Source organism: Canis aureus, chromosome 1 (assembly GCF_053574225.1).
Source record: "Canis aureus isolate CA01 chromosome 1, VMU_Caureus_v.1.0, whole genome shotgun sequence".
Classification (NCBI taxonomy): domain Eukaryota; kingdom Metazoa; phylum Chordata; class Mammalia; order Carnivora; family Canidae; genus Canis; species Canis aureus.
The window spans coordinates 113,153,291-113,178,392 of NC_135611.1; the positions used below are offsets into that span (position 1 = coordinate 113,153,291).

General features: G+C 38.6%; 3 long non-coding RNA genes across 8 annotated transcripts in view; 2 read left to right on the forward strand and 1 right to left on the reverse strand.

Annotated features, from left to right (window-relative positions):
- LOC144285375 (uncharacterized) overlaps positions 1 to 25,102 on the reverse strand; it is a 101,930-nt gene that overhangs the window by 38,906 nt on the left and 37,922 nt on the right. For all 6 annotated transcript variants that reach the window (XR_013353664.1, XR_013353654.1, XR_013353660.1 and 3 more), the window contains one exon: positions 21,811 to 22,008. This is a non-coding gene — a long non-coding RNA (uncharacterized LOC144285375). The remainder of the gene's footprint in view (positions 1 to 21,810; positions 22,009 to 25,102) is intronic.
- Positions 18,933 to 20,275, forward strand: LOC144285435 (uncharacterized). The gene is made up of 2 exons (XR_013353696.1): positions 18,933 to 19,119; positions 19,995 to 20,275. It is a non-coding gene; the product is annotated as an uncharacterized LOC144285435 (long non-coding RNA).
- LOC144285427 (uncharacterized) lies at positions 22,187 to 24,959 on the forward strand. The gene is made up of 2 exons (XR_013353695.1): positions 22,187 to 22,284; positions 23,867 to 24,959. It is a non-coding gene; the product is annotated as an uncharacterized LOC144285427 (long non-coding RNA).

Consider the following 25,102-nt stretch of genomic DNA (forward strand, 5'->3'; position numbering starts at 1 on the left):
CTGGGAGCCCGATGTGGGATTCGATCCCGGGTCTCCAGGATAGCGCCCTAGGCCGAAGGCAGGCGCCAAACCGCTGCGCCACCTAGGGATCCCAAAAGATACCTATATTTAGCCAGCATATGTGTAGAAAAGAAGACGGGGTTTTTTTTTTTTTTTTTGAAGCTTTTCACAAAATATTGGAACAAAAGTACCTCTGTATCACTAAGATATGTATAAAAATGACAAGGTTATCTGAAGCTTCTCACAAAATATTGTCACTATAAATCCTGTATTTGGCCAGCTTATGTGTGTGATAAAGAACAGGGTTTTTTGAAGTTTTTCACAAAATATTGAAACTGAAAATACCTACATTTTGCCACAATATGTATAAACAAGAGGAGAAGGGGTTTTTTCAACCCTCTCACAAGAAGCAATGTTAGGAGGCATGAGGGGAAAAAAAAAACAATGGCTTTCGTTGAGATAAAAAACATCCGATTGACATGTTTGAGATAAAAAAACACCCGATTGAGATGTTTGAGATAAAAAACATCGGATTAAAAAAAATCCGATTGAGATGTTTGAGATAAAAAACATCCAATTTCAAAAAAAAAATCCAATTTCAAACTTTATGGGGTTATTTTTATTGATGGAGGATTTTCCTTACATTTGTGGAGCCTATAAAAAGGCCACAGGGTCATTGACTCAAATCATAAGCAAATTATTAGCAGTCATATAAATTTACCAACAAATTGATTTGTACTATTTTGGGACCTATTTCAACCTATTTTCAGAAGGCTCACAAGATTTATAAACATAAAGGATATAATTCTAAAGTGGCACAACTTCTCCAGAAATGAGACACAGAGATCACGTGCCCAGCTCCTACTGTATAGCAGTGACTATTAAAGGCTGGCTCTCTAGGCTTCACATCTTCTTTGGGACCGACGCAGACAAGGGGACACTGCCTATGTTCTGTACCAGGTCAGTTATGCTCAATATCAAACTCTGGTTCACAGAATTAATGGTGGAAGTTGTAGCTACCTTTATCCTGGGTAAGATAAGAAGTTATGTTCCTGCATTGTTCGTGACATGGCCGGACAACCAATGGAAATTCCTGGGTTGTTTCAAAAAGATGTGCCAGTTTATGGTGAAGAAGACCCTTATTTATGTCCTGAGTTCTCTTGCGTCCATTATACACAATCTAATTGTTGGAGAAGTCTTCATCAATAAGCTATATTACTTTCTACACAAAAAGATGGTTTCTGAACCCACAGCTGTGGTTGTCGTTTAGCTACTCTTACACCTACTCACCCTGCAGTCGTTGGGGGGATACTTGGCACCCGGAGGAGAGCAAAGGACTTTCCTCGCTTATCTACTGCCACTGGAGGCTTGTGTGCATGCTCGGCTCTCTCCCCGAGCGTGGCCCATTCTATCCTCTCACAAAGAACATAATAACATAAGAACATTTAAATAAATAAATAAATAAATAAATAAATAAATAAATAAATAAATAAAATCTCAATTTTTTAGAAGAGGATATACGTAAAAATGTGGCCAGAGGTTTTGTTTGTCTTTTTTTTGTTTTGTTTTTTGTTTGTTGTTTTTTGTTTTTTGTGGCCAGAGGTTTTGAAACCTGTCACAAACTATTGTCACAAAAAATACCTACGTTCACCCAGGATATGTGTAAGAAAGAGGTTGGGTTTTCGAAGCCTTTCACAAAATCTTGTCACAAAAGAAATGTGTATGTTAGACCAGGATACATGTATAAAAGAGGATATGGTTTTTGAAAGCGTGTCACACACAAAAGTTGTCACAAAAAATAACTAGGTTCAGCCAGGAGACGTGTAAACCACAGGACAAGGTTTTGAAGTCTTTTTCACAAAATAGTATTAAAAAATACCTATGTTCAGCCAAGATATGTGGAAAAAAGAGGACAGGGTTTTTTGAAACATTTCACAAAATATTGTCACAAAAGATACCTATATTTAGCCAGCATATGTGTAGAAAATAAGACGGGTTTTTTTTTTTTTTTTTGAAGCTTTTCACAAAATATTGGAACAAAAAGTACCTCTGTATCACTAAGATATGTATAAAAATGACAAGGTTATCTGAAGCTTCTCACAAAATATTGTCACTATAAATCCTGTATTTGGCCAGCTTATGTGTGTGATAAAGAACAGGGTTTTTTGAAGTTTTTCACAAAATATTGAAACTGAAAATACCTACATTTTGCCACAATATGTATAAACAAGAGGACAAGGGGTTTTTTCAACCCTCTCACAAGAAGCAATGTTAGGAGGCATGAGGGGAAAAAAAAAACAATGGCTTTCGTTGAGATAAAAAACATCCGATTGACATGTTTGAGATAAAAGAACACCCGATTGAGATGTTTGAGATAAAAAACATCCAATTTCAAAAAAAAAATCCAATTTCAAACTTTATGGGGTTATTTTTATTGATGGAGGATTTTCCTTACATTTGTGGAGCCTATAAAAAGGCCACAGGGTCATTGACTCAAATCATAAGCAAATTATTAGTAGTCATATAAATTTACCAACAAATTGATTTGTACTATTTTGGGACCTATTTCAACCTATTTTCAGAGGGCTCACAAGATTTATAAACATAAAGGATATAATTCTAAAGTGGCACAACTTCTCCAGAAATGAGACACAGAGATCACGTGCCCAGCTCCTACTGTATAGCAGTGACTATTAAAGGCTGGCTCTCTAGGCTTCACATCTTCTTTGGGACCGACGCAGACAAGGGGACACTGCCTATGTTCTGTACCAGGTCAGTTATGCTCAATATCAAACTTTGGTTCACAGAATTAATGGTGGAAGTTGTAGCTACCTTTATCCTGGGTAAGATAAGAAGTTATGTTCCTGCATTGTTCGTGACATGGCCGGACAACCAATGGAAATTCCTGGGTTGTTTCAAAAAGATGTGCCAGTTTATGGTGAAGAAGACCCTTATTTATGTCCTGAGTTCTCTTGCGTCCATTATACACAATCTAATTGTTGGAGAAGTCTTCATCAATAAGCTATATTACTTTCTACACAAAAAGATGGTTTCTGAACCCACAGCTGTGGTTGTCGTTTAGCTACTCTTACACCTACTCACCCTGCAGTCGTTGGGGGGATACTTGGCACCCGGAGGAGAGCAAAGGACTTTCCTCGCTTATCTACTGCCACTGGAGGCTTGTGTGCATGCTCGGCTCTCTCCCCGAGCCTGGCCCATTCTATCCTCTCACAAAGAACATAATAATATAAGAACATTTAAATAAATAAATAAATAAATAATAAATAAATAATAAATAAATAAATAAATAAATAAATAAATAAATAAATAAAATCTCAATTTTTTAGAAGAGGATATACGTAAAAATGTGGCCAGAGGTTTTGTTTGTCTTTTTTTTTGTTTTGTTTTTTGTTTGTTGTTTTTTGTTTTTTGTGGCCAGAGGTTTTGAAACCTGTCACAAACTATTGTCAGAAAAAATACCTACGTTCACCCAGGATATGTGTAAGAAAGAGGTTGGGTTTTCGAAGCCTTTCACAAAATCTTGTCACAAAAGAAATGTGTATGTTAGACCAGGGTACATTTATAAAAGAGGATATGGTTTTTGAAAGCGTGTCACACACAAAAGTTGTCACAAAAAATAACTAGGTTCAGCCAGGAGACGTGTAAACCACAGGACAAGGTTTTGAAGTCTTTTTCACAAAATAGTATTAAAAAATACCTATGTTCAGCCAAGATATGTGGAAAAAAGAGGACAGGGTTTTTTGAAACTTTTCACAAAATATTGTCACAAAAGATACCTATATATTTTTTTTTAATTTTGTGACTTTTTATTTTGTTTTAATTTTTTTTATTTATTTATGATAGTCACAGAGAGAGAGAGAGAGAGAGGCAGAGACACAGGCAGAGGGAGAAGCAGGCTCCATGCACTGGGAGCCCGATGTGGGATTCGATCCCAGGTCTCCAGGATAGCGCCCTAGGCCGAAGGCAGGCGCCAAACCGCTGCGCCACCTAGGGATCCCAAAAGATACCTATATTTAGCCAGCATATGTGTAGAAAAGAAGACGGGGTTTTTTTTTTTTTTTTTGAAGCTTTTCACAAAATATTGGAACAAAAAGTACCTCTGTATCACTAAGATATGTATAAAAATGACAAGGTTATCTGAAGCTTCTCACAAAATATTGTCACTATAAATCCTGTATTTGGCCAGCTTATGTGTGTGATAAAGAACAGGGTTTTTTGAAGTTTTTCACAAAATATTGAAACTGAAAATACCTACATTTTGCCACAATATGTATAAACAAGAGGACAAGGGGTTTTTTCAACCCTCTCACAAGAAGCAATGTTAGGAGGCATGAGGGGAAAAAAAAAACAATGGCTTTCGTTGAGATAAAAAACATCCGATTGACATGTTTGAGATAAAAAAACACCCGATTGAGATGTTTGAGATAAAAAACATCGGATTAAAAAAAATCCGATTGAGATGTTTGAGATAAAAAACATCCAATTTCAAAAAAAAAATCCAATTTCAAACTTTATGGGGTTATTTTTATTGATGGAGGATTTTCCTTACATTTGTGGAGCCTATAAAAAGGCCACAGGGTCATTGACTCAAATCATAAGCAAATTATTAGTAGTCATATAAATTTACCAACAAATTGATTTGTACTATTTTGGGACCTATTTCAACCTATTTTCAGAGGGCTCACAAGATTTATAAACATAAAGGATATAATTCTAAAGTGGCACAACTTCTCCAGAAATGAGACACAGAGATCACGTGCCCAGCTCCTACTGTATAGCAGTGACTATTAAAGGCTGGCTCTCTAGGCTTCACATCTTCTTTGGGACCGACGCAGACAAGGGGACACTGCCTATGTTCTGTACCAGGTCAGTTATGCTCAATATCAAACTTTGGTTCACAGAATTAATGGTGGAAGTTGTAGCTACCTTTATCCTGGGTAAGATAAGAAGTTATGTTCCTGCATTGTTCGTGACATGGCCGGACAACCAATGGAAATTCCTGGGTTGTTTCAAAAAGATGTGCCAGTTTATGGTGAAGAAGACCCTTATTTATGTCCTGAGTTCTCTTGCGTCCATTATACACAATCTAATTGTTGGAGAAGTCTTCATCAATAAGCTATATTACTTTCTACACAAAAAGATGGTTTCTGAACCCACAGCTGTGGTTGTCGTTTAGCTACTCTTACACCTACTCACCCTGCAGTCGTTGGGGGGATACTTGGCACCCGGAGGAGAGCAAAGGACTTTCCTCGCTTATCTACTGCCACTGGAGGCTTGTGTGCATGCTCGGCTCTCTCCCCGAGCCTGGCCCATTCTATCCTCTCACAAAGAACATAATAATATAAGAACATTTAAATAAATAAATAAATAAATAATAAATAAATAAATAATAAATAAATAAATAAATAAAATCTCAATTTTTTAGAAGAGGATATACGTAAAAATGTGGCCAGAGGTTTTGTTTGTCTTTTGTTTTGTTTTGTTTTTTGTTTGTTGTTTTTTGTTTTTTGTGGCCAGAGGTTTTGAAACCTGTCACAAACTATTGTCAGAAAAAATACCTACGTTCACCCAGGATATGTGTAAGAAAGAGGTTGGGTTTTCGAAGCCTTTCACAAAATCTTGTCACAAAAGAAATGTGTATGTTAGACCAGGGTACATGTATAAAAGAGGATATGGTTTTTGAAAGCGTGTCACACACAAAAGTTGTCACAAAAAATAACTAGGTTCAGCCAGGAGACGTGTAAACCACAGGACAAGGTTTTGAAGTCTTTTTCACAAAATAGTATTAAAAAATACCTATGTTCAGCCAAGATATGTGGAAAAAAGAGGACAGGGTTTTTTGAAACTTTTCACAAAATATTGTCACAAAAGATACCTATATATTTTTTTTTAATTTTGTGACTTTTTATTTTTTTTTAATTTTTTTTATTTATTTATGATAGTCACAGAGAGAGAGAGAGAGAGAGGCAGAGACACAGGCAGAGGGAGAAGCAGGCTCCATGCACTGGGAGCCCGATGTGGGATTCGATCCCGGGTCTCCAGGATAGCGCCCTAGGCCGAAGGCAGGCGCCAAACCGCTGCGCCACCTAGGGATCCCAAAAGATACCTATATTTAGCCAGCATATGTGTAGAAAAGAAGACGGGGTTTTTTTTTTTTTTTTTTTTGAAGCTTTTCACAAAATATTGGAACAAAAAGTACCTCTGTATCACTAAGATATGTATAAAAATGACAAGGTTATCTGAAGCTTCTCACAAAATATTGTCACTATAAATCCTGTATTTGGCCAGCTTATGTGTGTGATAAAGAACAGGGTTTTTTGAAGTTTTTCACAAAATATTGAAACTGAAAATACCTACATTTTGCCACAATATGTATAAACAAGAGGACAAGGGGTTTTTTCAACCCTCTCACAAGAAGCAATGTTAGGAGGCATGAGGGGAAAAAAAAAACAATGGCTTTCATTGAGATAAAAAACATCCGATTGACATGTTTGAGATAAAAAAACACCCGATTGAGATGTTTGAGATAAAAAACATCGGATTAAAAAAAATCCGATTGAGATGTTTGAGATAAAAAACATCCAATTTCAAAAAAAAAATCCAATTTCAAACTTTATGGGGTTATTTTTATTGATGGAGGATTTTCCTTACATTTGTGGAGCCTATAAAAAGGCCACAGGGTCATTGACTCAAATCATAAGCAAATTATTAGTAGTCATATAAATTTACCAACAAATTGATTTGTACTATTTTGGGACCTATTTCAACCTATTTTCAGAGGGCTCACAAGATTTATAAACATAAAGGATATAATTCTAAAGTGGCACAACTTCTCCAGAAATGAGACACAGAGATCACGTGCCCAGCTCCTACTGTATAGCAGTGACTATTAAAGGCTGGCTCTCTAGGCTTCACATCTTCTTTGGGACCGACGCAGACAAGGGGACACTGCCTATGTTCTGTACCAGGTCAGTTATGCTCAATATCAAACTTTGGTTCACAGAATTAATGGTGGAAGTTGTAGCTACCTTTATCCTGGGTAAGATAAGAAGTTATGTTCCTGCATTGTTCGTGACATGGCCGGACAACCAATGGAAATTCCTGGGTTGTTTCAAAAAGATGTGCCAGTTTATGGTGAAGAAGACCCTTATTTATGTCCTGAGTTCTCTTGCGTCCATTATACACAATCTAATTGTTGGAGAAGTCTTCATCAATAAGCTATATTACTTTCTACACAAAAAGATGGTTTCTGAACCCACAGCTGTGGTTGTCGTTTAGCTACTCTTACACCTACTCACCCTGCAGTCGTTGGGGGGATACTTGGCACCCGGAGGAGAGCAAAGGACTTTCCTCGCTTATCTACTGCCACTGGAGGCTTGTGTGCATGCTCGGCTCTCTCCCCGAGCCTGGCCCATTCTATCCTCTCACAAAGAACATAATAATATAAGAACATTTAAATAAATAAATAATAAATAAATAATAAATAAATAAATAAATAAATAAATAAATAAATAAAATCTCAATTTTTTAGAAGAGGATATACGTAAAAATGTGGCCAGAGGTTTTGTTTGTCTTTTTTTTTGTTTTGTTTTTTGTTTGTTGTTTTTTGTTTTTTGTGGCCAGAGGTTTTGAAACCTGTCACAAACTATTGTCAGAAAAAATACCTACGTTCACCCAGGATATGTGTAAGAAAGAGGTTGGGTTTTCGAAGCCTTTCACAAAATCTTGTCACAAAAGAAATGTGTATGTTAGACCAGGGTACATTTATAAAAGAGGATATGGTTTTTGAAAGCGTGTCACACACAAAAGTTGTCACAAAAAATAACTAGGTTCAGCCAGGAGACGTGTAAACCACAGGACAAGGTTTTGAAGTCTTTTTCACAAAATAGTATTAAAAAATACCTATGTTCAGCCAAGATATGTGGAAAAAAGAGGACAGGGTTTTTTGAAACTTTTCACAAAATATTGTCACAAAAGATACCTATATATTTTTTTTTAATTTTGTGACTTTTTATTTTGTTTTAATTTTTTTTATTTATTTATGATAGTCACAGAGAGAGAGAGAGAGAGAGGCAGAGACACAGGCAGAGGGAGAAGCAGGCTCCATGCACTGGGAGCCCGATGTGGGATTCGATCCCAGGTCTCCAGGATAGCGCCCTAGGCCGAAGGCAGGCGCCAAACCGCTGCGCCACCTAGGGATCCCAAAAGATACCTATATTTAGCCAGCATATGTGTAGAAAAGAAGACGGGGTTTTTTTTTTTTTTTTTTGAAGCTTTTCACAAAATATTGGAACAAAAAGTACCTCTGTATCACTAAGATATGTATAAAAATGACAAGGTTATCTGAAGCTTCTCACAAAATATTGTCACTATAAATCCTGTATTTGGCCAGCTTATGTGTGTGATAAAGAACAGGGTTTTTTGAAGTTTTTCACAAAATATTGAAACTGAAAATACCTACATTTTGCCACAATATGTATAAACAAGAGGACAAGGGGTTTTTTCAACCCTCTCACAAGAAGCAATGTTAGGAGGCATGAGGGGAAAAAAAAAACAATGGCTTTCGTTGAGATAAAAAACATCCGATTGACATGTTTGAGATAAAAAAACACCCGATTGAGATGTTTGAGATAAAAAACATCGGATTAAAAAAAATCCGATTGAGATGTTTGAGGTAAAAAACATCCAATTTCAAAAAAAAAATCCAATTTCAAACTTTATGGGGTTATTTTTATTGATGGAGGATTTTCCTTACATTTGTGGAGCCTATAAAAAGGCCACAGGGTCATTGACTCAAATCATAAGCAAATTATTAGTAGTCATATAAATTTACCAACAAATTGATTTGTACTATTTTGGGACCTATTTCAACCTATTTTCAGAGGGCTCACAAGATTTATAAACATAAAGGATATAATTCTAAAGTGGCACAACTTCTCCAGAAATGAGACACAGAGATCACGTGCCCAGCTCCTACTGTATAGCAGTGACTATTAAAGGCTGGCTCTCTAGGCTTCACATCTTCTTTGGGACCGACGCAGACAAGGGGACACTGCCTATGTTCTGTACCAGGTCAGTTATGCTCAATATCAAACTTTGGTTCACAGAATTAATGGTGGAAGTTGTAGCTACCTTTATCCTGGGTAAGATAAGAAGTTATGTTCCTGCATTGTTCGTGACATGGCCGGACAACCAATGGAAATTCCTGGGTTGTTTCAAAAAGATGTGCCAGTTTATGGTGAAGAAGACCCTTATTTATGTCCTGAGTTCTCTTGCGTCCATTATACACAATCTAATTGTTGGAGAAGTCTTCATCAATAAGCTATATTACTTTCTACACAAAAAGATGGTTTCTGAACCCACAGCTGTGGTTGTCGTTTAGCTACTCTTACACCTACTCACCCTGCAGTCGTTGGGGGGATACTTGGCACCCGGAGGAGAGCAAAGGACTTTCCTCGCTTATCTACTGCCACTGGAGGCTTGTGTGCATGCTCGGCTCTCTCCCCGAGCGTGGCCCATTCTATCCTCTCACAAAGAACATAATAACATAAGAACATTTAAATAAATAAATAAATAAATAAATAAATAAATAAATAAATAAATAAAATCTCAATTTTTTAGAAGAGGATATACGTAAAAATGTGGCCAGAGGTTTTGTTTGTCTTTTTTTTGTTTTGTTTTTTGTTTGTTGTTTTTTGTTTTTTGTGGCCAGAGGTTTTGAAACCTGTCACAAACTATTGTCACAAAAAATACCTACGTTCACCCAGGATATGTGTAAGAAAGAGGTTGGGTTTTCGAAGCCTTTCACAAAATCTTGTCACAAAAGAAATGTGTATGTTAGACCAGGATACATGTATAAAAGAGGATATGGTTTTTGAAAGCGTGTCACACACAAAAGTTGTCACAAAAAATAACTAGGTTCAGCCAGGAGACGTGTAAACCACAGGACAAGGTTTTGAAGTCTTTTTCACAAAATAGTATTAAAAAATACCTATGTTCAGCCAAGATATGTGGAAAAAAGAGGACAGGGTTTTTTGAAACTTTTCACAAAATATTGTCACAAAAGATACCTATATTTAGCCAGCATATGTGTAGAAAATAAGACGGGTTTTTTTTTTTTTTTTGAAGCTTTTCACAAAATATTGGAACAAAAAGTACCTCTGTATCACTAAGATATGTATAAAAATGACAAGGTTATCTGAAGCTTCTCACAAAATATTGTCACTATAAATCCTGTATTTGGCCAGCTTATGTGTGTGATAAAGAACAGGGTTTTTTGAAGTTTTTCACAAAATATTGAAACTGAAAATACCTACATTTTGCCACAATATGTATAAACAAGAGGACAAGGGGTTTTTTCAACCCTCTCACAAGAAGCAATGTTAGGAGGCATGAGGGGAAAAAAAAAACAATGGCTTTCGTTGAGATAAAAAACATCCGATTGACATGTTTGAGATAAAAGAACACCCGATTGAGATGTTTGAGATAAAAAACATCCAATTTCAAAAAAAAAATCCAATTTCAAACTTTATGGGGTTATTTTTATTGATGGAGGATTTTCCTTTCATTTGTGGAGCCTATAAAAAGGCCACAGGGTCATTGACTCAAATCATAAGCAAATTATTAGTAGTCATATAAATTTACCAACAAATTGATTTGTACTATTTTGGGACCTATTTCAACCTATTTTCAGAGGGCTCACAAGATTTATAAACATAAAGGATATAATTCTAAAGTGGCACAACTTCTCCAGAAATGAGACACAGAGATCACGTGCCCAGCTCCTACTGTATAGCAGTGACTATTAAAGGCTGGCTCTCTAGGCTTCACATCTTCTTTGGGACCGACGCAGACAAGGGGACACTGCCTATGTTCTGTACCAGGTCAGTTATGCTCAATATCAAACTTTGGTTCACAGAATTAATGGTGGAAGTTGTAGCTACCTTTATCCTGGGTAAGATAAGAAGTTATGTTCCTGCATTGTTCGTGACATGGCCGGACAACCAATGGAAATTCCTGGGTTGTTTCAAAAAGATGTGCCAGTTTATGGTGAAGAAGACCCTTATTTATGTCCTGAGTTCTCTTGCGTCCATTATACACAATCTAATTGTTGGAGAAGTCTTCATCAATAAGCTATATTACTTTCTACACAAAAAGATGGTTTCTGAACCCACAGCTGTGGTTGTCGTTTAGCTACTCTTACACCTACTCACCCTGCAGTCGTTGGGGGGATACTTGGCACCCGGAGGAGAGCAAAGGACTTTCCTCGCTTATCTACTGCCACTGGAGGCTTGTGTGCATGCTCGGCTCTCTCCCCGAGCCTGGCCCATTCTATCCTCTCACAAAGAACATAATAATATAAGAACATTTAAATAAATAAATAAGTAAATAATAAATAAATAATAAATAAATAAATAAATAAATAAATAAATAAATAAATAAAATCTCAATTTTTTAGAAGAGGATATACGTAAAAATGTGGCCAGAGGTTTTGTTTGTCTTTTGTTTTGTTTTGTTTTTTGTTTGTTGTTTTTTGTTTTTTGTGGCCAGAGGTTTTGAAACCTGTCACAAACTATTGTCAGAAAAAATACCTACGTTCACCCAGGATATTTGTAAGAAAGAGGTTGGGTTTTCGAAGCCTTTCACAAAATCTTGTCACAAAAGAAATGTGTATGTTAGACCAGGGTACATTTATAAAAGAGGATATGGTTTTTGAAGGCGTGTCACACACAAAAGTTGTCACAAAAAATAACTAGGTTCAGCCAGGAGACGTGTAAACCACAGGACAAGGTTTTGAAGTCTTTTTCACAAAATAGTATTAAAAAATACCTATGTTCAGCCAAGATATGTGGAAAAAAGAGGACAGGGTTTTTTGAAACTTTTCACAAAATATTGTCACAAAAGATACCTATATATTTTTTTTTAATTTTGTGACTTTTTATTTTGTTTTAATTTTTTTTATTTATTTATGATAGTCACAGAGAGAGAGAGAGAGAGAGGCAGAGACACAGGCAGAGGGAGAAGCAGGCTCCATGCACTGGGAGCCCGATGTGGGATTCGATCCCAGGTCTCCAGGATAGCGCCCTAGGCCGAAGGCAGGCGCCAAACCGCTGCGCCACCTAGGGATCCCAAAAGATACCTATATTTAGCCAGCATATGTGTAGAAAAGAAGACGGGGTTTTTTTTTTTTTTTTTTGAAGCTTTTCACAAAATATTGGAACAAAAAGTACCTCTGTATCACTAAGATATGTATAAAAATGACAAGGTTATCTGAAGCTTCTCACAAAATATTGTCACTATAAATCCTGTATTTGGCCAGCTTATGTGTGTGATAAAGAACAGGGTTTTTTGAAGTTTTTCACAAAATATTGAAACTGAAAATACCTACATTTTGCCACAATATGTATAAACAAGAGGACAAGGGGTTTTTTCAACCCTCTCACAAGAAGCAATGTTAGGAGGCATGAGGGGAAAAAAAAAACAATGGCTTTCGTTGAGATAAAAAACATCCGATTGACATGTTTGAGATAAAAAAACACCCGATTGAGATGTTTGAGATAAAAAACATCGGATTAAAAAAAATCCGATTGAGATGTTTGAGGTAAAAAACATCCAATTTCAAAAAAAAAATCCAATTTCAAACTTTATGGGGTTATTTTTATTGATGGAGGATTTTCCTTACATTTGTGGAGCCTATAAAAAGGCCACAGGGTCATTGACTCAAATCATAAGCAAATTATTAGTAGTCATATAAATTTACCAACAAATTGATTTGTACTATTTTGGGACCTATTTCAACCTATTTTCAGAGGGCTCACAAGATTTATAAACATAAAGGATATAATTCTAAAGTGGCACAACTTCTCCAGAAATGAGACACAGAGATCACGTGCCCAGCTCCTACTGTATAGCAGTGACTATTAAAGGCTGGCTCTCTAGGCTTCACATCTTCTTTGGGACCGACGCAGACAAGGGGACACTGCCTATGTTCTGTACCAGGTCAGTTATGCTCAATATCAAACTTTGGTTCACAGAATTAATGGTGGAAGTTGTAGCTACCTTTATCCTGGGTAAGATAAGAAGTTATGTTCCTGCATTGTTCGTGACATGGCCGGACAACCAATGGAAATTCCTGGGTTGTTTCAAAAAGATGTGCCAGTTTATGGTGAAGAAGACCCTTATTTATGTCCTGAGTTCTCTTGCGTCCATTATACACAATCTAATTGTTGGAGAAGTCTTCATCAATAAGCTATATTACTTTCTACACAAAAAGATGGTTTCTGAACCCACAGCTGTGGTTGTCGTTTAGCTACTCTTACACCTACTCACCCTGCAGTCGTTGGGGGGATACTTGGCACCCGGAGGAGAGCAAAGGACTTTCCTCGCTTATCTACTGCCACTGGAGGCTTGTGTGCATGCTCGGCTCTCTCCCCGAGCCTGGCCCATTCTATCCTCTCACAAAGAACATAATAATATAAGAACATTTAAATAAATAAATAAATAAATAATAAATAAATAAATAATAAATAAATAAATAAATAAATAAATAAATAAAATCTCAATTTTTTAGAAGAGGATATACGTAAAAATGTGGCCAGAGGTTTTGTTTGTCTTTTTTTTTGTTTTGTTTTTTGTTTGTTGTTTTTTGTTTTTTGTGGCCAGAGGTTTTGAAACCTGTCACAAACTATTGTCAGAAAAAATACCTACGTTCACCCAGGATATGTGTAAGAAAGAGGTTGGGTTTTCGAAGCCTTTCACAAAATCTTGTCACAAAAGAAATGTGTATGTTAGACCAGGGTACATGTATAAAAGAGGATATGGTTTTTGAAAGCGTGTCACACACAAAAGTTGTCACAAAAAATAACTAGGTTCAGCCAGGAGACGTGTAAAACACAGGACAAGGTTTTGAAGTCTTTTTCACAAAATAGTATTAAAAAATACCTATGTTCAGCCAAGATATGTGGAAAAAAGAGGACAGGGTTTTTTGAAACTTTTCACAAAATATTGTCACAAAAGATACCTATATATTTTTTTTTAATTTTGTGACTTTTTATTTTTTTTTAATTTTTTTTATTTATTTATGATAGTCACAGAGAGAGAGAGAGAGAGAGGCAGAGACACAGGCAGAGGGAGAAGCAGGCTCCATGCACTGGGAGCCCGATGTGGGATTCGATCCCGGGTCTCCAGGATAGCGCCCTAGGCCGAAGGCAGGCGCCAAACCGCTGCGCCACCTAGGGATCCCAAAAGATACCTATATTTAGCCAGCATATGTGTAGAAAAGAAGACGGGGTTTTTTTTTTTTTTTTTGAAGCTTTTCACAAAATATTGGAACAAAAGTACCTCTGTATCACTAAGATATGTATAAAAATGACAAGGTTATCTGAAGCTTCTCACAAAATATTGTCACTATAAATCCTGTATTTGGCCAGCTTATGTGTGTGATAAAGAACAGGGTTTTTTGAAGTTTTTCACAAAATATTGAAACTGAAAATACCTACATTTTGCCACAATATGTATAAACAAGAGGAGAAGGGGTTTTTTCAACCCTCTCACAAGAAGCAATGTTAGGAGGCATGAGGGGAAAAAAAAAACAATGGCTTTCGTTGAGATAAAAAACATCCGATTGACATGTTTGAGATAAAAAAACACCCGATTGAGATGTTTGAGATAAAAAACATCGGATTAAAAAAAATCCGATTGAGATGTTTGAGATAAAAAACATCCAATTTCAAAAAAAAAATCCAATTTCAAACTTTATGGGGTTATTTTTATTGATGGAGGATTTTCCTTACATTTGTGGAGCCTATAAAAAGGCCACAGGGTCATTGACTCAAATCATAAGCAAATTATTAGCAGTCATATAAATTTACCAACAAATTGATTTGTACTATTTTGGGACCTATTTCAACCTATTTTCAGAAGGCTCACAAGATTTATAAACATAAAGGATATAATTCTAAAGTGGCACAACTTCTCCAGAAATGAGACACAGAGATCACGTGCCCAGCTCCTACTGTATAGCAGTGACTATTAAAGGCTGGCTCTCTAGGCTTCACATCTTCTTTGGGACCGACGCAGACAAGGGGACACTGCCTATGTTCTGTACCAGGTCAGTTATGCTCAATATCAAACTCTGGTTCACAGAATTAATGGTGGAAGTTGTAGCTACCTTTATCCTGGGTAAGATAAGAAGTTATGTTCCTGCATTGTTCGTGACATGGCCGGACAACCAATGGAAATTCCTGGGTTGTTTCAAAAAGATGTGCCAGTTTATGGTGAAGAAGACCCTTATTTATGTCCTGAGTTCTCTTGCGTCCATTATACACAATCTAATTGTTGGAGAAGTCTTCATCAATAAGCTATATTACTTTCTACACAAAAAGATGGTTTCTGAACCCACAGCTGTGGTTGTCGTTTAGCTACTCTTACACCTACTCACCCTGCAGTCGTTGGGGGGATACTTGGCACCCGGAGGAGAGCAAAGGACTTTCCTCGCTTATCTACTGCCACTGGAGGCTTGTGTGCATGCTCGGCTCTCTCCCCGAGCGTGGCCCATTCTATCCTCTCACAAAGAACATAATAACATAAGAACATTTAAATAAATAAATACATAAATAAATAAATAATAAATAAATAAATAAATAAATAAATAAATAAATAAATAAATAAATAAAATCTCAATTTTTTAGAAGAGGATATACGTAAAAATGTGGCCAGAGGTTTTGTTTGTCTTTTTTTTGTTTTGTTTTTTGTTTGTTGTTTTTTGTTTTTTTATGGCCAGAGGTTTTGAAACCTGTCACAAACTATTGTCACAAAAAATACCTACGTTCACCCAGGATATGTGTAAGAAAGAGGTTGGGTTTTCGAAGCCTTTCACAAAATCTTGTCACAAAAGAAATGTGTATGTTAGACCAGGGTACATGTATAAAAGAGGATATGGTTTTTGAAAGCGTGTCACACACAAAAGTTGTCACAAAAATAACTAGGTTCAGCCAGGAGACGTGTAAAACACAGGACAAGGTTTTGAAGTCTTTTTCACAAAATAGTATTAAAAAATACCTATGTTCAGCCAAGATATGTGGAAAAAAGAGGACAGGGTTTTTTGAAACTTTTCACAAAATATTGTCACAAAAGATACCTATATATTTTTTTTTAATTTTGCGACTTTTTATTTTTTTTTTAATTTTTTTAATTTATTTATGATAGTCACAGAGAGAGAGAGAGAGAGAGAGGCAGAGACACAGGCAGAGGGAGAAGCAGGCTCCATGCACTGGGAGCCCGATGTGGGATTCGATCCCGGGTCTCCAGGATAGCGCCCTAGGCCGAAGGCAGGCGCCAAACCGCTGCGCCACCTAGGGATCCCGAAAGATACCTATATTTAACCAGCATATGTGTAGAAAAGAAGACGGGTTTTTTTTTTTTTTTTTTTGAAGCTTTTCACAAAATATTGGAACAAAAAGTACCTCTGTATCACTATGATATGTATAAAAATGACAAGGTTATCTGAAGCTTCTCACAAAATATTGTCACTATAAATCCTGTATTTGGCCAGCTTATGTGTGTGATAAAGAACAGGGTTTTTTGAAGTTTTTCACAAAATATTGAAACTGAAAATACCTACATTTTGCCACAATATGTATAAACAAGAGGAGAAGGGGTTTTTTCAACCCTCTCACAAGAAGCAATGTTAGGAGGCATGAGGGGAAAAAAAAAACAATGGCTTTCGTTGAGATAAAAAACATCCGATTGACATGTTTGAGATAAAAAAACACCCGATTGAGATGTTTGAGATAAAAAACATCGGATTAAAAAAAATCCGATTGAGATGTTTGAGGTAAAAAACATCCAATTTCAAAAAAAAAATCCAATTTCAAACTTTATGGGGTTATTTTTATTGATGGAGGATTTTCCTTACATTTGTGGAGCCTATAAAAAGGCCACAGGGTCATTGACTCAAATCATAAGCAAATTATTAGTAGTCATATAAATTTACCAACAAATTGATTTGTACTATTTTGGGACCTATTTCAACCTATTTTCAGAGGGCTCACAAGATTTATAAACATAAAGGATATAATTCTAAAGTGGCACAACTTCTCCAGAAATGAGACACAGAGATCACGTGCCCAGCTCCTACTGTATAGCAGTGACTATTAAAGGCTGGCTCTCTAGGCTTCACATCTTCTTTGGGACCGAAGCAGACAAGGGGACACTGCCTATGTTCTGTACCAGGTCAGTTATGCTCAATATCAAACTTTGGTTCACAGAATTAATGGTGGAAGTTGTAGCTACCTTTATCCTGGGTAAGATAAGAAGTTATGTTCCTGCATTGTTCGTGACATGGCCGGACAACCAATGGAAATTCCTGGGTTGTTTCAAAAAGATGTGCCAGTTTATGGTGAAGAAGACCCTTATTTATGTCCTGAGTTCTCTTGCGTCCATTATACACAATCTAATTGTTGGAGAAGTCTTCATCAATAAGCTATATTACTTTCTACACAAAAAGATGGTTTCTGAACCCACAGCTGTGGTTGTCGTTTAGCTACTCTTACACCTACTCACCCTGCAGTCGTTGGGGGGATACTTGGCACCCGGAGGAGAGCAAAGGACTTTCCTCGCTTATCTACTGCCATTGGAGGCTTGTGTGCATGCTCGGCTCTCTCCCCGAGCCTGGCCCATTCTATCCTCTCACAAAGAACATAATAACATAAGAACATTTAAATAAATAAATAATAAATAAATAAATAAATAAATAAATAAATAAATAAATAAAATCTCAATTTTTTAGAAGAGGATATACGTAAAAATGTGGTCAGAGGTTTTGTTTGTCTTTTTTTTGTTTTCTTTTTTGTTTGTTGTTTTTTGTTTTTTTGTGGCCAGAGGTTTTGAAACCTGTCACAAACTATTGTCACAAAAAATACCTACGTTCACCCAGGATATGTGTAAGAAAGAGGTTGGGTTTTCGAAGCCTTTCACAAAATCTTGTCACAAAAGAAATGTGTATGTTAGACCAGGGTACATGTATAAAAGAGGATATGGTTTTTGAAAGCGTGTCACACACAAAAGTTGTCACAAAAAATAACTAGGTTCAGCCAGGAGACGTGTAAAACACAGGACAAGGTTTTGAAGTCTTTTTCACAAAATAGTATTAAAAAATACCTATGTTCAGCCAAGATATGTGGAAAAAAGAGGACAGGGTTTTTTGAAACTTTTCACAAAATATTGTCACAAAAGATACCTATATTTAGCCAGCATATGTGTAGAAAAGAAGACGGGGTTTTTTTTTTTTTTTGAAGCTTTTCACAAAATATTGGAACAAAAAGTACCTCTGTATCACTATGATATGTATAAAAATGACAAGGTTATCTGAAGCTTCTCACAAAATGTTGTCACTATAAATCCTGTATTTGGCGACCTTATGTCTGTGATAAAGAACAGGGCTTTTTGAACTTTTTCACAAAATATTGAAACTGAAAATACCTACATTTTGCCACAATATGTATAAACAAGAGGACAAGGGGTTTTTTTCAACCCTCTCACAAGAACTAATGTTAGGAGGCATGAGGGGGAAAAAAAAAACCAATGGCTTTCGTTGAGATAAAAAACATCCGATTGACATTTTTGAGATAAAAAAACACCCGATTGAGATGTTTGAGATAAAAAACATCGGATTAAAAAAAATCCGATTGAGATGTTTGAGATAAAAAACATACAATTTCAAAAAAAAAATCCAATTTCAAACTTTATGGGGTTATTTTTATTGATGGAGGATTTTCCTTACATTTGTGGAGCCTATAAAAAGGCCACAGGGTCATTGACTCAAATCATAAGCAAATTATTAGTAGTCATATAAATTTACCAACAAATTGATTTGTACTATTTTGGGACCTATTTCAACCTATTTTCAGAGGGCTCACAAGATTTATAAACATAAAGGATATAATTCTAAAGTGGCACAACTTCTCCAGAAATGAGACACAGAGATCACGTGCCCAGCTCCTACTGTATAGCAGTGACTATTAAAGGCTGGCTCTCTAGGCTTCACATCTTCTTTGGGACCGAAGCAGACAAGGGGACACTGCCTATGTTCTGTAACAGGTCAGTTATGCTCAATATCAAACTTTGGTTCACAGAATTAATGGTGGAAGTTGTAGCTACCTTTATCCTGGGTAAGATAAGAAGTTATGTTCCTGCATTCTCCTTGACTATACTGGAGAACCAATGGAAGTTCCTGGGTTGTTTCAAAAAGATGTGCCAGTTTATGGTGAAGAAGACCCTTATTTATGTCCTGAGTTCTCTTGCGTCCATTATACACAATCTAATTGTTGGAGAAGTCTTCATCAATAAGCTATATTACTTTCTACACAAAAAGATGGTTTCTGAACCCACAGCTGTGGTTGTCGTTTAGCTACTCTTACACCTACTCACCCTGCAGTCGTTGGGGGGATACTTGGCACCCGGAGGAGAGCAAAGGACTTTCCTCGCTTATCTACTGCCACTGGAGGCTTGTGTGCACGCTCGGCTCTCTCCCCGAGCCTGGCCCATTCTGTCCTCTCACAAGGAACACTGGCTCACAACTGTGAGTGGAAACATTGATATTGAAACCCTAATGCTCAGCAGCCTGACAGGGAGGCCGGAGACCAATGTGCAAGTTGGTCTGATCCGCCTCCGCGTCTGATGTCACATGAACTTGCAGCCCGTACCAACCGACACACAGCTCCGTTCTGCCACAGTTGTCACAAGGAAGCTTATTTCGCTGAACTCCACCCAGTGACACCGTCTCTATGTGGCAAAGCCAGTTATTTATGCTGCATCGATCCTAATCCTTTCAGAAGAACTTCTACAACCTATGGTGTTACCTTCATCAATTGAGCCCCTCACCCCCTCAGCCCCCAGAGCACATTTGGTTCTTCTTGAATCTGTGTCTCCTTGATTTCTTTTTTTTCTTTTCAAGATTTTATTTTTTTCATCAGAGACACACACACAGAGAGAGAGAGAGAGAGAGAGAGAGAGTCAAAGACACAGGCAGAGGGAGAAGCAGGCTCCATGCAGGGAGCCCGACGTGGGACTTGATCCCGTGTCTCTAGGATTAGGCCCTGGGCTGAGGCAGTGCTAAACCGCTGAGCTACCCGGGCTGCCCCTTTGATTTCAGTACAGTTTTTTTTTGTTTTGTTTTTTTGTGTGTGTGTTTGTTTTTGCAGCCTCAACTCTGTCCTGTTTCACATACTGAGCAAATAAAGTTCCTTTCAGGCAATGGCATGTCTGCAGCCTTACTGCTCCATTCTAGGCTGATTTCCTTCCAACCCTGTGTAGCTTAGGGTCTGTTGCAAGGCACCGAGGAAGAGGAGGGAAAACCAGGGTGATGGATAGAGAACTCCATGGCTTGGCAGGGGTTGGGGAGGGATGGGTACGCAACCTGGGTGATATATGCTGAATGGAGGATGGGGGTGGAGGTGGTTTCCAAGGCTGATGGTCTGGGACACGGCAGCCCAGAAGGCTCTGGGGATGTGTCCCCTTTCCCGGAGAAGTTCAAAGTCCGACACAGAGAACCCTGAACTGGTTGAAAGCATCTTTACCACTTGTAAGGCATATATCCCAAATTTGACCAGGGTAGAGCCAGCCTCTTGAGGACTGAGCTGGGGGAAGGGACAGCTCCCCGCAAACTCATCTTCAAGGGACCCATGTTGGGATGGGTGATGGTGAAATTCAGAGGGCTCACGAGAACGCGCCCCTTGGGTCAGGAGAAACCCTGTGGAGGGGAAAGGATGTGAGTGGAATGACCTTCCCCAGAGCACCTCGCAGGTCCTGAGGCTGCCCTGGAAGTTTGAGCCTGCCTCATTTCGATCTGTGCCCAGCATTGAGTTGGCTTCTACCTCTCCCTCTGCACATTCCCCCTCTCGTGCCCTCTTTCTAACAAATAAATAAATAAAATATTTTTAAAGACTATTTATGTATTATGAGAGACACACACTCAGAGGCAGAGGCGTAGGCAGAGGGAGAAGCAGGCTCCCCGTGGGAAGCCCGATTTGGGACTCCATCTCAGGATGCCAGGATCATGACGTGAAGCCAAGGTAGACACTCAACCACTGAGCCACCCAGGCACCCATTAATAAATAAAATTTTTAATAAATATTTTAATAAATAAAAAATCAGTAAAGAGGGGGGCACTTGACAGGATGAGCACTGGGTGTTGTACTAGTGTTGGCAAATGGAACTCCAATAAAAAGGTATACAAAAAAATCAGTAAAATCAACAATGGGCAAAAATGTCAAAGAGACATTTCTCCGAAGGTATACAGTGGCCACCCAGCTTCTGAGGAAATGCTCAACATCGCTAATCATTACAGAAAGCAAATAGAACACAAATATATATCAAGTCACACCCATCAGGATAGTCACCATCAACAACAATAAGCAAGGGATCCCTGGGTGGCGCAGCGGTTTGGCGCCTGCCTTTGGCCCAGGGCGCGATCCTGGAGACCCGGGATCGAATCCCACGTCGGGCTCCCGGTGCATGGAGCCTGCTTCTCCCTCTGCCTGTGTCTTTGACTCTCTCTCTCTCTCTCTCTCTCTCTCTCTGTGTGTGTGAAGATCATAAATAAAAAAATAAATAAAAAAGACAACAATAAGCAAAAGGACCCCAAACCCAAATACCATAAATTAATGTGTGTTGGTGAGGATCTGGAGAAATCGGAACCCTGGCAAATGTTGGTGAAAAAGTAAAATGGCACATCAGACATCAGCTTGGAACATGGTGCCGGGTTTCCTCCAAATTAAGAAATAGACTTACCATGTGATGGAGCCAACTCCTTATTCATTTTACATCTGTAAGAACTGAAAGCCAACAGTATGAAGGGATCCCCGCTCATCCCTGTTCATCGCAGTGTTGTTCACAAGAGTCAAGATGTAGACGCAGCCCACGTGTCCACGCACAGAGGAACGGAGAAAGATCATGGGGCATCCAGCTCCAGTGGAACGAGCATCGATCCTAAGGAAGAAGTGAGTTCTGGACCCGCTGCCACATGAAATGAGCAGGTCGCAGCAAGACAAATACCCTATGATTCCACTTGTATGTCCTACCCGTCATAGTCAAATTTATAGAAACAGAAAGAAGACATGTGGGGCTGGTGGGGGCAAGGAGGAGCAAACAGGAAACTGTGGGTACAGACTTCCTGTTACAAAACGAACGGGTGCTAGAGATGCATTGTACGCCCCTGAGAATATTGATACCCCTGCTCATCTGTATCCTGGTTCCCGGTGAATGGTAGGGAATGTAATGTTATGAGTTTTTCACCATAATTTTTAACAGATTTAAGGAAGAAATTGGGGTGAAGATCCCTGGGGCCCTTGAAACCTTCCTGCCTTCCAAGAGGAAGCTCTGGGTGTGACCAATACAAAGTGTTGGTGGGTGAGGTTCATTTTGTGTTCCCAGCCAGCCCGTTTCAGCCTAACCATGGCAGCTCATGGGGCTCTGAGCCCCTCCAGAGTCCATAACAGGGAAGAGGCTCGAGGCTCCAGGGGTTCTCAGGAGTTGAGGGGCCAAGGTGGGAGGAGAAGGGCTGAGCAGGGATGGAAAGATGGGTAGAGGAGCAGCTGTGTGGGAGGGGGGCAGATTGAGGGATTCAAGACAGCCAAAGAGTCTAAGATGTGGCATTAAAAAAAAAAAGAAGGAAAGAAAGAAAGAAAGAAAGGAGGAAAGGAAGAAAGAAGAAGAAGAAAAGGGAGCGACCGGGTTGCTGAATACCTAGAGCATGAAACTCTTTCCTCAGGATGGTGGGCTCAGGCCCCAAGTAGAACTTATTTAAAAAAAAAACAAAAAAAAACAGGGATCCCTGGGTGGCTCAGCAGTTTGACGCCTGCCTTTGGCACGGGGCACGATGCTGAGGTCCCGGGATCGAGTCCTGAATCGGGCTCCTGGCATGGAGCCTGCTTCTCCCTCTGCCTGTGTCTCTGCCTCTCTCTCTCTCAAATAAATAAATAAATAAATAAATAAATAAATAAATAAATAAATGTTTTTTTAAAAGTTCTTAGGCTCAGTTGTTTGAGCGTCTAAGTTATGAACTCAGCTCAGGTCTTGGTCTCAGGGTTGTGTGTTCGAGCCCCCTGTGGGGTGCTATGCTTACATGGAGCCTAATTTAAAATATTCTTTTAATATAAAAATAAAATAAATATGAATACTCATTAAAACTCGGTGGTTTAGCACTTGCCTTCAGCCCAGGGCACGATCCTGGAGTCCTAAGATCGAGTTCCACGTCTGGCTCCCTGAATGAAGCCTGCTTCTCCCTCTGCCTATGTCTCTGCCTCTGTGTGTGTGTGTGTGTGTGTGTCTCACGAATAAATAAATAAAATCTTAAAAAAATAATAATAATAATAAATAAAATGAGGGGAGGCCTGGATGGCTCAGCAGTTGGGCATCTGCCTTTGGCTCATGGAATGATCCCAGTGTCTCAGGATCAAGTTCCACATCGGGCTTCCTGCATGGAGCCTGCTTCTCTCTGCCTATGTCTCTGCTCTCTCTCTCACTCTGTGTCTCTCATGAATAAATAAATAAAATGTATAAATAAATAAAATTAAAAATTAAAAAAAGAAGAATGAGGACAGGGGATGATGAGGGCGACAACTTAGATGAGCAGGTTGGAAGATTCCTGAGTCCGGTGTTCTGTGTGGCCTTTGAAGCTCCCTTGTGTTTAAGAATACCTTTGCCTTTTCTGAAGATATTACATGCCCTTCCTCCACTGTATATTCTTGGCTCCTTTCCTATAAATTATTTATTTATTTATTTATTTACGCATTTATTTATTTGTTTGTTTATTTTAAAAGATTATGTATTTATTTATTCATGACAGGCGGAGAGAGAGAGAGAGGCAGAGGGAGAAGCAGGCTCCACGCAGGGAGCCCAACGTGGGACTCGATCCCGGGTCTCCAGGATCAGACTCTGCCTGGGCTGAAGGCGGCGCCAAACCGTTGGGCCATCGGGGCTGCCCTGCAAATTTCTTTTTAAGATTTTATTTATTTATTCATGAGAGAAACAGAGAGAAGCAGAGACACAGGCAGAGGGAGAAGCAGGCTCCCTGCGGGAAGCCGGATGCAAGACTCAATCCCAAGACTCTGGGATCGTGATCTGAGCCAAAGGCATACGCTCAACCCCCCGGGCGCCCCTTATGTACTATTTCAAATATAAACCCAAATTTGCCCGGTGAGGACAAGTTTCTCCCACAATCAGTTGCTTTGGTGTGAAAGTACTCAGATTCAGAAATGGTGTATGAATTCAATGGGCTCAAATTAGGTCAATTGTAAAGACTTTTCACCCTCAAGAACATGCAGTGCCCTCCTGTTACAACCACCCGACAAAGTGTCAACAATTTCGGAGCAGTGGATCCAGGAGAGTGAGAGCTCCAGCAGGAGCACCATGTGCATTCACTCAAATTGGATTAAAGGCTTGAGTATAAGATCTAAAACCATGAGACTACCAGAAGAAAACACAAGCAGTAAGTTCCTTGGCATCAGTCTTGGCAATTATTTTTTTGGATGGCAATGAAAGTCAAAATCAATAAGTGGGTGGAACCTCATCAAGCTGAAGAGCTTCTGCACAGCAAAGGAAACCATGAGGAAATGAAAAGGCAACCCACCAAGTGGGAGAGACATTTTAAATCATATGTCTGGTAAAGGATTAATATCCAAAATTTGGAATACCCAAAAATATAGAAAGAGGGGTGCCCGGAGTTGGGGGTGCCAGGGTGGCTCAGTTGGTTGAACATCTGACTCTTGATTTCAGCTCAGGGTCATGATCTCAGCATCCAGGGACTGAGCTCAGAGTTGAGCTCCGGACTGATTGTGGAGACAGTCTGCTTAGGATTCTCTCTCTCTCCCTCTGCCCCTCCCCCTTACTCATGCGCACTCTCTTTCTCTCTCTCAAATAAATAAATAATCTAAAAAAACCCCACAGAAAGCAATATGGTGAGTCCTCCAAATATTAAAAATAGAACTATCATCTGATCTAACGGTTCCACTTCTGAGTATATGACCAAAAGAAATGAAATCACCTCCTGAAAAACATACCTGCACCCCCAGGTTTACTGTGG